We start from the raw sequence: 13,681 nt of genomic DNA on the forward strand, positions 1-13,681 counted from the left end.
TTCTTGTTTGGCACCATTGAACAAAAGGAGTAGCTATCACCAGCTTTAAAAGACTCTTTTATTGGATATGTTATCCCAAACTGGGATTTTTCCTTAATAGTTGTTCCCTGCCCTTCTGCTTACTGTCATTAAAATGCAAATTTTAGAGATAAATGGACTTGAAGTCCCTTATTACGTAGGTAGAAAATATCATTACTGAAGACTTCAAATATAGGATTAACTGTTAAGAATGCTTCCATCATTATACAAGAGTATTTTTAACACTTCTGTGATGTCTTTACCGAGAAGACTATTGAGATAGTCTTTACAAAGGTTAAGGAAGTTATCCACTAATATGTACAACACCTGAATCAGCAAAATACTAATTATTGCAAAGGATCAGGCCTTTAATGCATTTTTGTGAGGCTTAATTATTTTAAGATTAAAATAGTAAAATGATTATTCTATTCACCAAATAGTCTTGAAAAGCTTAGCCACACAGAAATAATGTTCTCCAGCTACAGTACCCTATACTATGACAGTTTAAAACATATTAACATGAGGAACCTCCAGGTGGATTAGATCTTTTTCCAGCAATAAGAAGTTTACATGACAATACCATGGATTTTGGCCACTGTTGAGGACATTCCTTCTTTCTTACTGCTCAGCCCCCTCCAGTGTATACCCTGGTTGCATATCAGATGGTATCATATCTAACATTGCAAAATTACAAGCTGTCCCCCCAGTTCTCCTACTTCAGCTTATATATAACATTCTTCATTTCAAATGAGTTAAGTAGCACCCATCACCTTCATTAACAAACAGAGTAAGGCAACAAATTTTGCATTTGAATGAACGAGTTTATTCATTACCCAAGCAGAGCTTTACTGTTCAATTCAGTTATGGTTTCCTTGTTTAAAACTTTTGGCAAGTGTTTCACTGCCTGCTTTCTTTCAGTGGAGTCTCTGGTGCTAAGGACCAGGTGCTGCCAACTGGAAGCTCTCTCTAAGGAGAGGATCACATGGGAAGTGGCTGGATGTGCGAGAGCGGCGAGTGATATACAGCATGACAGCTCCTTGGAACAGGAATGCACAGCACTCGGGTAATGCTGGCAGACTGCAGAGCTCAAACTTTTTCAGACTGCAGAATGAATCAAGTGTTCGACAGACATTAGTATGTGGTAGGGGCAGCAGCTTCCCAATCAATGCTGTGAAAAGAAAATTGAAGCTACAAGCTCAGTTGCCGGAGCTAAAAAAAAAAAAATGTATCAGAAAACAGAGGTGGAATAAATCTTTCTACATAGAAAATAATGTCCAAAATAACATAGCACCAATGTAAGGGCTTTTAGACATCTGTGCTGGGAATATTGAAATATTAAATACTGTGATCTTCCAGCTGTTCTTGGGGAAGAAAACACAATGAACAACTATTCCTCTTGATGTCCATCAGGAAACCCAAGCATTTGTTAACTGCACACATAGTTGCATTTATTAAACAGCAACTTAGACTGTATCTATAGTCTTCCCGGCATCCTTCTTGATGGCACATACACACATACATACTCCTAATTTTGCACAGGAAAGCTTGTATTTTACCTAGCAGTTCTTCACTGATTAAAACACCAATTTGGATGTTCCAGCTAGCAGAAAGAAAAAAAGGTAAAAAAAAAAAAAAAAGGTGGGGAGGTGGAGAAGGCAGAGATAGAAAAGAACAATGAGGGAAGAAAATCAAGGCAAATTTAAAAACTCCAGGAAAGATGACAAAACAGTGAAGAAAAAAATTACTTTCATGAGAGGATAAAAATGTTAAGTGCTACTGCTCCTGAAGAAAAAAAAAACATCTGTTTGCTCATTTTATCTGGTGTAGTCTGCCATATCTGTTTAGCAACATTAAACACTACCAGTGTGAAGAGAGGTATCCATCAGGAAATCTGTTATAATGGCAAGGCCAACTCTGTTTCTCTTATTCCAGAGAGAAAAGCTATTATTGTGAGATTCATCTTAGCTCAATGGAGACACCTTCAAACACCTAGGGGCGAGTTCTAAATTCTCCATGTAATTAACAGTCAATGAAAATAAGCATCTGTAGAGGGTAACTCATTTCACACATACTACACTGACTCAGGACGAGATGTTTCATTTTCTAGAGTGTCCCTAGCCCTGCATCAGGTATTATCAACTCCAGTTGACTGGCATGAACACAGTTCTCCATGTTGCAGAGGTCAAAAGTTTAAACTTCAACAGCAGTTCAGCATCAGCAAGACAGAATACCGAGTTCCCAGCACGTCCCCATCAAGTTCAGCTTTCCAACATAAGGTCAGATTTTATTCACTGAAGAGCAGCGTTTGTATTACCTAACAAAATAACAGGTAATAAGAACCAACATTGCCCAGGGTGTTTAACCAAAGACTGATGCTATTCCCAAAGTTAAAAATGAGTGTTTTGACACCTATATGTAAACACATTTTATTTTTATATATATATATATATAAAATATTCCCACCTTGTGATCCTAACAGGGGAAAAAACCCACAACTTTTTCAATTTCCTGGTAATGTTGGTGCACACTACACAAGACTGTCTAGTGATACAGTCTGAAGTGCTTAACAATACCATGAAACTTCTTTGTCTATCTCTGCTATCAAAAAACTTATAATGAAGGTCCATCCATCTTTATGTGTCTTAGTTAATATCCTGTGGGAAAAGGTTTTATCTGCCTATAGCTGACATTTTCAGTGTTGCAACGATACCAGAGGTCTCCTGCTAAAAAACAAAGTGACATCCCTTTCCCCTCACACACACTTACACCCCCAAAGCCACAAATAAGATTTTTCTTTGTGAGTTCCCTAACTGAATAGAGCTGTCAGGCATCAGGATCCACCTAATAATTTCAGACTGACTGAAAGATGTATGAAGATTTATTATTTTCTTTTTAATTCTGGATATAGCAAATTGTAACTTGAACTTTCCAAAGAGATGTTTTGGAAGCTCCTGAGTGCAGGCAAATGCCAAATAATTTGGATAATGTTTCCCCCCCCAAATGTCTTACCAAAGCATGGATAAACTTATCTAGATGAAGCTCCATCTGCTCCAGAGACAAAATTATGCATGGTTTTTCAAAGCTATCATATTCGATCACAAGTTTTACAAATAAATTTGTATATTGTCACTCATGTGGGAAATAAAGTAGTTTACATTTTGTTTGCACAGATAACTTAGAAAATCTGCTTTAGAGAAGAGAATTAGAGGTGAATTAATATGGCTTCATTCATAAACCTAGTGCTGGTGAGCGTATTTAGTCCTTTGATAAGTCCTTTCCACCACAGTTGGTAGTGCACTGCTTTCAAAGCTTATGCTGCAAGCCCCACTGCACTTCTCCACAGCCAGTCATGGAAGACTTGGAAAACTACTGATGAACAGCTTCAGATTGCCAGAATCTCTCCTAAGCCTGAGCAGTTCTGTTTTAATTCTTCAACACAAAGAAGGGTAAAAACTAATGGTAGTGAAGAGCCTTGTCTCTGAACTTGCAGCAGGCAGCTTGTAACGTTCCTAAAGTGTTCCACACTTTTCATCTGTTCCTACTATCTCCTCCCTCTTAAGCCATTTAACCTGGAAAACTCTTTTACCCTCCCCTAACTTGTCAACACATTTTTCTACCTCTCCGAAATTCTACTTCTTTTTCAGTCCAGGTTTTTTGTTCTGTATTCAACACGCTCTCATTTCCCACTCAGTTATTCATCATCTACTACTCTATTCCTCTCTCAGACATATCGAGTCACGTTTCCTTTACTTCCCTGGAGAGATTACTCTGTTCTCTAACTGCTATCCAGAGCACCCACCAAGTATGGCAGGCCTACAGCAATAACCCATTCATCTCAACTACTACAGTAGAAAACACATGTGTTAATCTCAAAATAAAATACCCTCATATTGGAGCCTTTCCTTTCAGAGGTGTGGAGACTAAAACTACAGGTACTCTATCTGAAAATAAATGACTACATAGACAAGAAGTATCCTTCCCTCAGCTGTGAAGCTCTCCAAATCCAGTATGTAAGATCACTGATCACCATAATCACTTCGAAGAGGGTGACTTGTACATTCTGTCATCAAATCCAGAGCTCCACTAACCATTAGCTTATTTTTTTACTGTCCATTTGGTGTTCTCCTATCACAGCTAAGCTCAGCCAAAATGCTAAAGACACAGATGATGCAAATGCTTGTCCTTCAACATCCTCATAGCAGAAGGTTCAATGTATATCTCCTAAATTTTGTACAATTTTTTCTCAAAAAAAACACAAAACCCAAACTTCCTGTTTCCCCATTGGCAAAATATCCCCATATTTTCATTTTTCCATCACTGTCCCTATGACTGTCCTTAGTCTTTGTGACAGTACTTGGCTTATTCTGTCTTCCAGTCACTGATAACTAATGATTTGTGGAAGAAAAAAAAAAATAAACATCAGCTTTTGACTGAAAACAGGGGAAGATAAAAGCGTTCCTTCCTACTACTCCACTCAAAGAGACAGACAGGACCCTGCAGAACCTCCTCTCCATTATCAAAGTGATGCTGCCTCCAGGGGAGAGAAAACCAAATAAAAATAATCAAGAAATGGACAACGGTTGCCTTTGCTGTGCTAAGCAGACCGCTGAAGCAGATTCACAAGCTTTAGCTGTGCAATCTAGTTAGCTCTCAGGTTCAGACCCTCTAATTTCTCAAGCAGTTGTTTTGGCACAACCCCTATTTTATTCTCTACTCCTCTTTGCTCTGGGGGAATTTACAACTGGTTCTGGCATCTCACTCTGATTCTCTTTTGCAAGCACTGAAACAGAATTCATTTAATTTCTTCACACTCTCGTTCTTTTGTCAATAAATTACTACTGCTATTGAACAGAGGCCTGGCTGTCTCTTCCACTGACCTTCTATTGCTTATAAATTTCTTATTATTTACCATAACCTTTTGTGCAACCTTCCTTTCATCTTTCACCTTTGCTTTCTGTATTTTTATTTTCCCTTTGAGTCTTCCAAGTCTGCAATATTTTTAAGTCCTCTTTAGTTGCACTTTGATATCACCCATTTGATTCTTGAGATTTTTTTATATATATATATACACACACACCTATATATCATTTATTACTTGCTCAGCTCAACTTGAAACCTCCAAGCATGGCAATACACTGACCAAGAGTAAAGGGCAAAATATGTTTTAATCATAACTGAAATTTGTTTCTGGTCAGTGGTGCTTTTTCATTCAATAATTCTGTTGTATCCCAACACAGCACACTCCAGACTATTTTAGTGCCTTAAACTGTGGCGTAAAAGAAACATTCAAGATCTATAGGTAAGTTGAAATTCTATGACAAACTCAGAATTGGGTCCGTGGTATTATTCAAAATATATCCTACTGCAGAAACCACTCAAGTCAGAGCAGAACAAGCCTTTCACATAAATATCAGTTCTGGTGTTGGTAGTTAAGCCTACTATTTTTCTTGACAGCTATTAGCACTGATTGTAAGCTGGTAGTCACCTACAAGAGAACAGAAGCACAAAACTAAGATGGTCTGAGTTACAACTGCATTGAATCCCTCACAGGTGCTGCCAACGGTATACCTGCCAGCCGAGAAAAATCCATAAAATCATTTGCCATCTAAAATACCTTCCAAACACAAGCGAAAAAGTAGATATAATGAAACCAAGGGCTGCCACTGCCAATACAGTTTAAAATATTTCATTTTCAGTTCTTTTGTTTAACTTTTCACAGATAAACACAAAAATTTTTCTTTGGCACACGGGTTGTGATAAGATTATGTTTGACTCAAACATGCTAAAAAATAGGAGAAAAAAAAATATTTCACAGCAACCACAGCCACTGATCCCGAGCTGTATAGATCTACAGCAACAATCAGTCACCTACCTTTACAATACGTAGCTCTTCTCTCATTCATTGGTAAATGTTTATGTTTTGTGTTATTTGGATGCATTTCTGTCAGAAAAATGTGTCTCTGCAAGATTATTTTCTTCACAGTTATTTTTTCTTTCCATACCAATGTATCTTTATGTTCTTATTTGATCTCCTACACAAAGCAATTCATAGATAAATCTGCTCTTACAGCCTCATTTTACTGACACATAGTTCTCTCGGTGCTGATTGCACATGCCTAGTTCCAGAGTTGGCTTTTATTATTATTTTTTAATTTAGGCACTGTTATACTCAGAATTTGCCTTGCATACAAATAACTGATTATCTACACACTGTTCAGATTCTGTGCATCAGAATTTTTCCCGTATCAACTGTCAAAAGACAGAAAGGCCCTGAAATTTGTTACAGAATCTCAAATTTCAACTGCAATCCAGCAGAATTGAGGGCCCTTGAGGGAAAAAAAAAAAAAAAAAAAACAGGCTTCTCACCTCCCATCCTTTTTCTTAAAGGATTATCGCCACTAGCCCCCTTACCCGTGTTTAAAAACAAAAACTAAACCCCACACACAGATGATGCAGTTTGTAAGCAGTGACCAACTCCACAGTTTTCATATCTGTGGTCATAAAGAGAAACGTGCTGATTAGCCAAAAAATTAACACTTGGCCAGCCCATAGGGGCAAGAAAATCAGTTTTATGCTTGTTTAGAAGCTTAACGTGCCTTGTGTTTTCACAGAAAAAAGATGCCAACAACCATACAACCAGGCAGTAGCAACTACATTAAGCTTCACAATTGATATAGATTAAACAATACACCTGAATATGAGCTACTCACTGTGTGAAGTTTCTAGGACAGATAGAAAAGCTTTCCTCTAGCATCTCCACCTTTTGATCTACTGCACATGTGCTTTGAGTTCAGCACTGTATGAGAGGCAGCAGCTGACCTGAATACCATCTCAGATAACTAGCGCAAGTAGGATAAGACATTTTCACATCTCATACAATTAGACAAAAACCTACGTCAAGACCTTATGAATCAGCACTGGTGTCTTACATGACCTTCTCTATGTATATTTATGAGTGACTTAAGTAACACCAACAATATTTGAGAGAAACTGAATGAAGCTGTAATTTAGCATTGCCCTGCATATTAGGACAATGGCAGCAAGGCCAGTTTTAAGTTGAAATAAAATAGCTACACTGTGCTCCCCCCAAAAAACACACACACACCCCCCAAAGAATCTGTGTTTCTTTTCCTTTGTCACACAGCTGCCCTGACAAGAATCAGCTCTTCCTGCAATGTATGTTCAGTTACTACAGAGACTATGACTGTTTGAACAACTGCAAAAATATTTAACTGGGAATTTTTCATTTCCTCCATTTTATAATGCAGCATACACTTTGGGACAATATGTACTCCTTACATATATCAAGGGATTTTTGAAAATATGATAAGAGGATATGCATAATACAACTAAATGCATAGCTCTAAATATTTATTGTGCTTACCAAAAGCAAAATAAACATTCCTACAGAAAATATAAAGCTATGATGAAGACAGCTGACAAAAAAGAGGAGTTGATCCAGACTAAATAGCTCCTGGGTTTTAGTTTGCTTCTCCAACCACATTTCAGTTCACTGGATTCTTCTCACTAGCTTGAGGACCTTAAGCTAAGGACAAGAAGAATTAATAGGAAGGGTCTGGAATTTAAAAAACCAAGAAAAGAATAGCCAATGCAGTTTTGGTTCACAAAAGCCTGCAAAATAGTTCAGAATCCAGTTTAACTCACCTGCTAAAGATGCATGTCCTGATTCATGTAGAATAAGGGCTTGACAGTAGTTAAAGCTCAAGATTCAGTCTCAGAAAATGCATATTCGTATTTCTCTAGACCCTCAACTTCACTAAAACCTCTTAAATGCCACTGAATCTGTGTGGCTTGACATTGTACGCTTTTTAAACTGAAAAATGTTACTATTCATGAGAAATCTATTTTGAGCATGTCTTATAGTTACACATATGCTGTATGTTTGCATATCTGCTAAACCATACCTGCATTTGATATGTTACGTAACTCATCCTTGTACAATCACATTAATTACTATCTTGCTAAATGTATTTAGATATCTGAAATACAGTAATCAGATATATGAGATCAAAACGTACTCTTTGGTTAAATATGGGGTACAGCTGAGACTGAGAACCATGGTAAGTTAACATAGTCTTTTTCCTAAATGTACAAACCAACAGTACAATTTACTTATAAATGTCAAAATGAAATGCAACTAAAAAAATTTTTAAAAAATATCAAAGAGTTAGCCAGAGAAAGCACTTAAGTGATGTCCATTTCCAACTTCTCTTTAAATAATGCCTTCTACTTGTTTAGTCTTATTTATAATTCCCCAAATGGATGCCCTATTTCTCAGGAGGGCTCTGTAACTTAAAAAGTAAATGGTTTTCTTCCAGTCAAAAAAACCCCCACATTCCTTTGTTTCCCATTATTTCCTGTTACACACCATGTACTAATCCAAATGCCCTCTCTCCTTTTGCTGTTCACTCTTGATAGTCTATTAAGTTCTATCCAATTGGAAAATTTTCAATATGGTTACGTAGGAAGTATGCAAGTGAGACCAGGAATCCTTAACAAGAGCTGAGAATAAGCCTGTTGAATTAAAAAAAAAAAATCTAAGTAGTTCTCCTTCCACACAGTAAAACAGTAGCTACAAAAGGAAATGCAACTGTGTGAGGGGCGTCTTGGTTCATATACCTCCCCCTTAATTATAACTTCTGAAAGAAGCCTGCTACTTGCTCCCTGTCCATTTTCCCATCTCTGTCACAAAGCTCTGGATAGCTTTGCCAGCCTTAAAAAACCCTCACACAGCGAAGGTGAAGTTGAGGGTCAAAGCTGAAATGCAGCTCACTATCTCTAGGTCTGTGTTAATTTGACAGCATGCTAGCCAGCTACACGAAATAAATGATTTCCTTATCTAAAGGATTTCAACTGCATAACCCTTGCTACTTTTAATTTCCTCCCAATTCACTCAAAATTCAAGCACTAAAATGAAATAAACTATCTTGTCACAGCTATTTTTTTGTTTGGTTGGTTTGCTTTTGGAGAGTCTAGACTCTACATCAAACTGCCACAAATCTCAGACATCTCAATTTATTCACCTGACAAGTTGCATAATTAGAAATTTGCCTTGAAAACTGCTTGTCAAACTTACAAAGTGGAAAATGGGAACTGTGTAACTGTTTGGGAGGAGGAGGACCAGGTACGAATTATGGCTTTATATTGCCCCCCCCCAAAAAAAAAATAATTGTAAGATGGAATATGTGAAAAGATATCCCATGTTCAGAAGCCAGAGCTCCTACAATGTAGCCTGTTCCTCTCTCGTTGCAGCTCTAATTGCCAGTGGAAAAATGCAGAGTGCTGAGTAGTGAAGGAGTTAAAAAGAGAAGGAGTGCTGAAGAAAGCCAGAAATCAGAGATGCTTTCCTGGTGCAGATGACATGAGGCTGTAATATATAAGCATGGTCAGAGCAGCCCTTGTTTTGATGGAGAGGCTCAGTCACTACAATAACTCCCACCAATTTTATGGATTTCTGAGTAGGTCCTGCACCATCATTCTTTCTTGATGTTATATTTGAAAGGAGAGTCAATATGGAAGTAGCCAACTTAATTAGCTCATTGACTATCAAGGAAATCTGCATTGCTGTTCAGTCACAAAAAGTAATTTCCTACTGAACTGGCAATATATAGAAAATCCAGCAGCCAAGAACTGAGCTTTCTACCAGAAGATAACAGATTATTTCCCAAACTAAGGACACTAGAAGAGTATTCTAACATGCACTTACATGTCATTCCATGCCTGCTAAACTGCTAGGAGCTGAAGAAATACACAACAACCTCTGCTCATGTCAGGTTCTCAAGAAACAGCTTCCAAATAGTAGTAGGTAGCACTACGTCATCAAAAGGCAGATCATCTTAAATGCACCTTTCAGATTAAAAACCTGTATCTGTCATATCCTCAAACCTGAGGAAACTCTGCTCCTCCCACTGTCCCAATGCACAGTCCTAATTGGTTCACTCTTGCTTCTGAACCAGGTACCAAAATAATTCCTACAGGGAAGTGCAGCACTCTCACATGTACCTCTCACTTTCAAGACCAGTCTTTAGATGAGAGTCTTTTAAAGTAAATTCAGAAAGATTTATAGACCACAAAGCAATCCAGTCCAAATTAGGTTAGAAAATGAGTAAATTAGCCAATCAATTATGCAAACTTCATATTGTACAATACATATGCAGTGCCACATTGCTGGAGTCTCTCCCAAAGACAGATACAGGTATTTTTAAATCATCTAAATATCAAAGAAAAAGTTACTGACACAATTACTGAGCTGTGGGTTTTTTTTTTTTTTTCAAGTCATACTTTCAATATTTGCTGAAAGAGTCTCAAAGAATAATTTAGTTTGCAATAGATCTGTAGAGGTTATCTATTCCAGCTTCGAGCCTGTCCAAGTCACAGTTAACTGAACAGTAATTAAAGTTTGCCTTCAAAGTTTCTTGAAGTCTTTTCAAAGCAACAAGTAGTGAAAGATTTCAAGGAAATCCATGAAATAATCTGAAAAAAATAGCTATCTGGGATTGAGAGAGCAGGTTCTCTGAGAGTAAAACAATAAACTCAGACTAAGGTTCAATTCCTACTCTGCAGACTTTGACCTTCAGCAGATTGATTTCATTCTCCTAGCCTCACATACCTGTTCTTTCCTCTCCTTTCCCTGTAAGGGAACAGATGGCCTTAGTTCGTAAATTGTTTTGGAGAGAAATTGTCTCTTTTTAAATTTATTTTCATACAATACACTCCACTCTAGAACCTATCTAAGCATTAACATGTTCTATATTACCATATACTAAATATAGCTAATATTTTTGATTCAGTAGGTATATATTATGCTTCTCAAACACCTCAGTTGCAAGTAGCAACTACATTAAGTATACTCTACAATATCACAGTCATAAAAACTACAAATAATATGATGACCAGAAACCAAGACACTTTTTCCGTCCCTGTGAAACAATCAGGAATCACTCATTCAAAACTCAATCTAATTATAAATCATTAAGGTGGGGATGGAGGGGTGAATTAGATATTTTTTCAATTTATACAGGAGGTACAATATTCTGCCAACTCTGTTGTGGAAGAAGGACTCTTCCAGTTACAACCAGATTTTTGTAATTGGTTATAGAACTGCAGGCACACTAATAGTCACTAGAACTATTCAGATTAATTGCTGGTGACCAAAAAAAATTTAAAAAAAATTATGCAATGCACCTTGGAGTCTACTGCACATTCATAGACCAGACCCTTCACTCCGGCCTGTACCACAGCACACTGTAACCTCAGGTATGTTGTTTTAAGCTTTCTTTTTGAAACTGATGCAAGACCTTGGCTAATAATTTCTGTCAATTGCTTAGTACTGCTGAACAGCTTTTTTCATCCATGAGTTTCCTTTGTTTATCTTGTAGCTCTGGTTTAAAATGCATAAAAGAACCTTATTTTCTTTTTCTAGCAGTTCATCTGATTTGTAGCACAAGTAGAATTTTCTCTTTTTCTAAATGGGTGTTAGGCTTACACAGAAAAGCTTATTATGTTTAAAGATGCAGCAAATAACGGAAGTTTTATCAAACTAAACAGCATTCTAAACCACCAGTTCTCGAAACTATTCAATGCAGATATTCATGCTCTTCCTAAAATAATGAACACTTATAAAAAAAGCTAATTAACTTTGTGTGAATCTCCTCACTGCATGAATAGCTTGCTCAGGTAATTAACTTCAGCACTTTATTTTACCTTAGTCCTACTCCTAAACAAAGACTCAGAAGTTCTTATAGGTAGAAATTGCATCTTAGTATTTGTTCAGCTAGAGTCCCACAGCTTTGTCAGAAAAGTGTGTGTGTCAGGGGTTGCTTTTTGTTTGTGTTTAATAGAGCAATGATGCTCTGCACGCCTACATTAATAGTAGGATTACGGGAGTCTTCCCTGGATGTAAATTTATTCTATTATATCACTTCTTAACATAGACACTTGACAGCTCTGTAGCAGCTTTCTATCTTAAGGGCAGTGTTAGAATGCAGACTTCTTTGGGAAGTCATTTGAGTTCATTTGGGACTAAGGAAAAAGAAAAAAAAAAGCTAGAAAACCATTATTCCGCAGCTGAAACTCTCTTGGCTTGAATTTAACTAGATCTTAAAAACAGTCAAGCTTGCCCACACCTAGGCAAGAGTGGAGAAAGCATCAGTTTTGTCATACATGTTAAAATCCAGGAGCCAAAGCTCAAGTTTTGAAAGCAAGTAGATACTCTAGAGCAATCACAGCTTCAAAAAGAAAGATATTAAGAAGCTACAAAATTAATGGGCAAATATAAGGTGACTTAAGCAGGTATATCAAGCTAAGCTTCTAACTGCATCTTTATATTTCTAGATATAGGAAGACTAAATTTGATATTCAGTGACAACAAAAGTGAACATAAAAATACCCGTACAATCTAGCGCAGTATTTCTACATTTGGTTGCAAATTACTCTTGGTAAGGAATTGCAGACAGTACACATCTTTCCTTGCTGTGCTGAAATATTATATGTTCTGTTTTGGTACAACGTGGCTGGGTTTCCAAGTAATCAAGCAGATGCCTATTAGCTTGACAAGTCAGTACAAATAGACTCTAGAAGTTAATATATACACCATCTTGTGTCTTTCACTGTTCAAACAGTGAACTTTCACTTTTAAAATATTTAAATGGTACTTTACAGTCAACTAATTCTCAAACAAAGATATGTTTATGCTACAATAGCAAACTGTAATCAAATCACAGAAAAGGAAGTCAAGTTTATTATACTGTCTGTACAGTCTCCATAATAGTATTCTACTGTAGCCAGAAATAAGAAGTTTGCTCTTCATTTTTCCAAGTCCTGTGAGAAGTGAGAATCATTGATGCTCAGTCATCTGTATAGGATGGATCTAAAACTGACCTAATATTACATTTCAAGTCCATTTGGGAAACATCCTTGACTAAATTCTTAGTCACACATTTGTGTGATCCCTGCAGTGGAAACCTAAATCTACAGTGCTGGAAAATCCACAGACGGGAACCTCTTTCCAGAAAGTGAAAATTCCCTGGCAGTTTCTTAGTCTTCAGCCACTTTGGCATTACCCAGTCACCAATACACGTATGGCATACATATACTGTGCAAGACCTTAAAAAAAAAAAAAAAAAAGAAGTTCCCAGTCACCCGTAATATCAGGGACTCAGGACTGTGCAAGCAGAGCTGCTAATCTCAGCTATACATCAGCAACAGCAGCACAAGATTTTGCTCTCCCTGCCCAAGTAATTGAGACTTAAGGCAGAAGTCATCACCATGTCTCAGAGTGCTTAACAGCCAAATTAGGATGTCTACAATTGTAATTCCTTTTGCATCACCAAGAGGTGTAGATTTTTGGTTTTAACTGAAAACGGAACCTGAAGCAAAAGAAAAAGAAACCAGTGAAATCTCTCCTGCTACCCCTTCCTTCCCTCCTTCCCTATAAACTTTTCTGTCAAGCTTCTAAAGCAAAAGCAAGGTACAGAGAGAGATGCTGTACTTATGTGCTTTCTGTTATTAGAAAACATAATAATTGCTGAAACACAACTTATGTCTTTAAACTGAAAAAAGTTGTCATACCACTTGCAATTCACATGTTTATTTCTACCTTAGCAACAATTTAACATGAGCTATAAAATTCCCTATTAATACA

Source organism: Calidris pugnax, unplaced genomic scaffold (assembly GCF_001431845.1).
Source record: "Calidris pugnax isolate Ruff unplaced genomic scaffold, ASM143184v1 scaffold183, whole genome shotgun sequence".
NCBI lineage: Eukaryota > Metazoa > Chordata > Aves > Charadriiformes > Scolopacidae > Calidris > Calidris pugnax.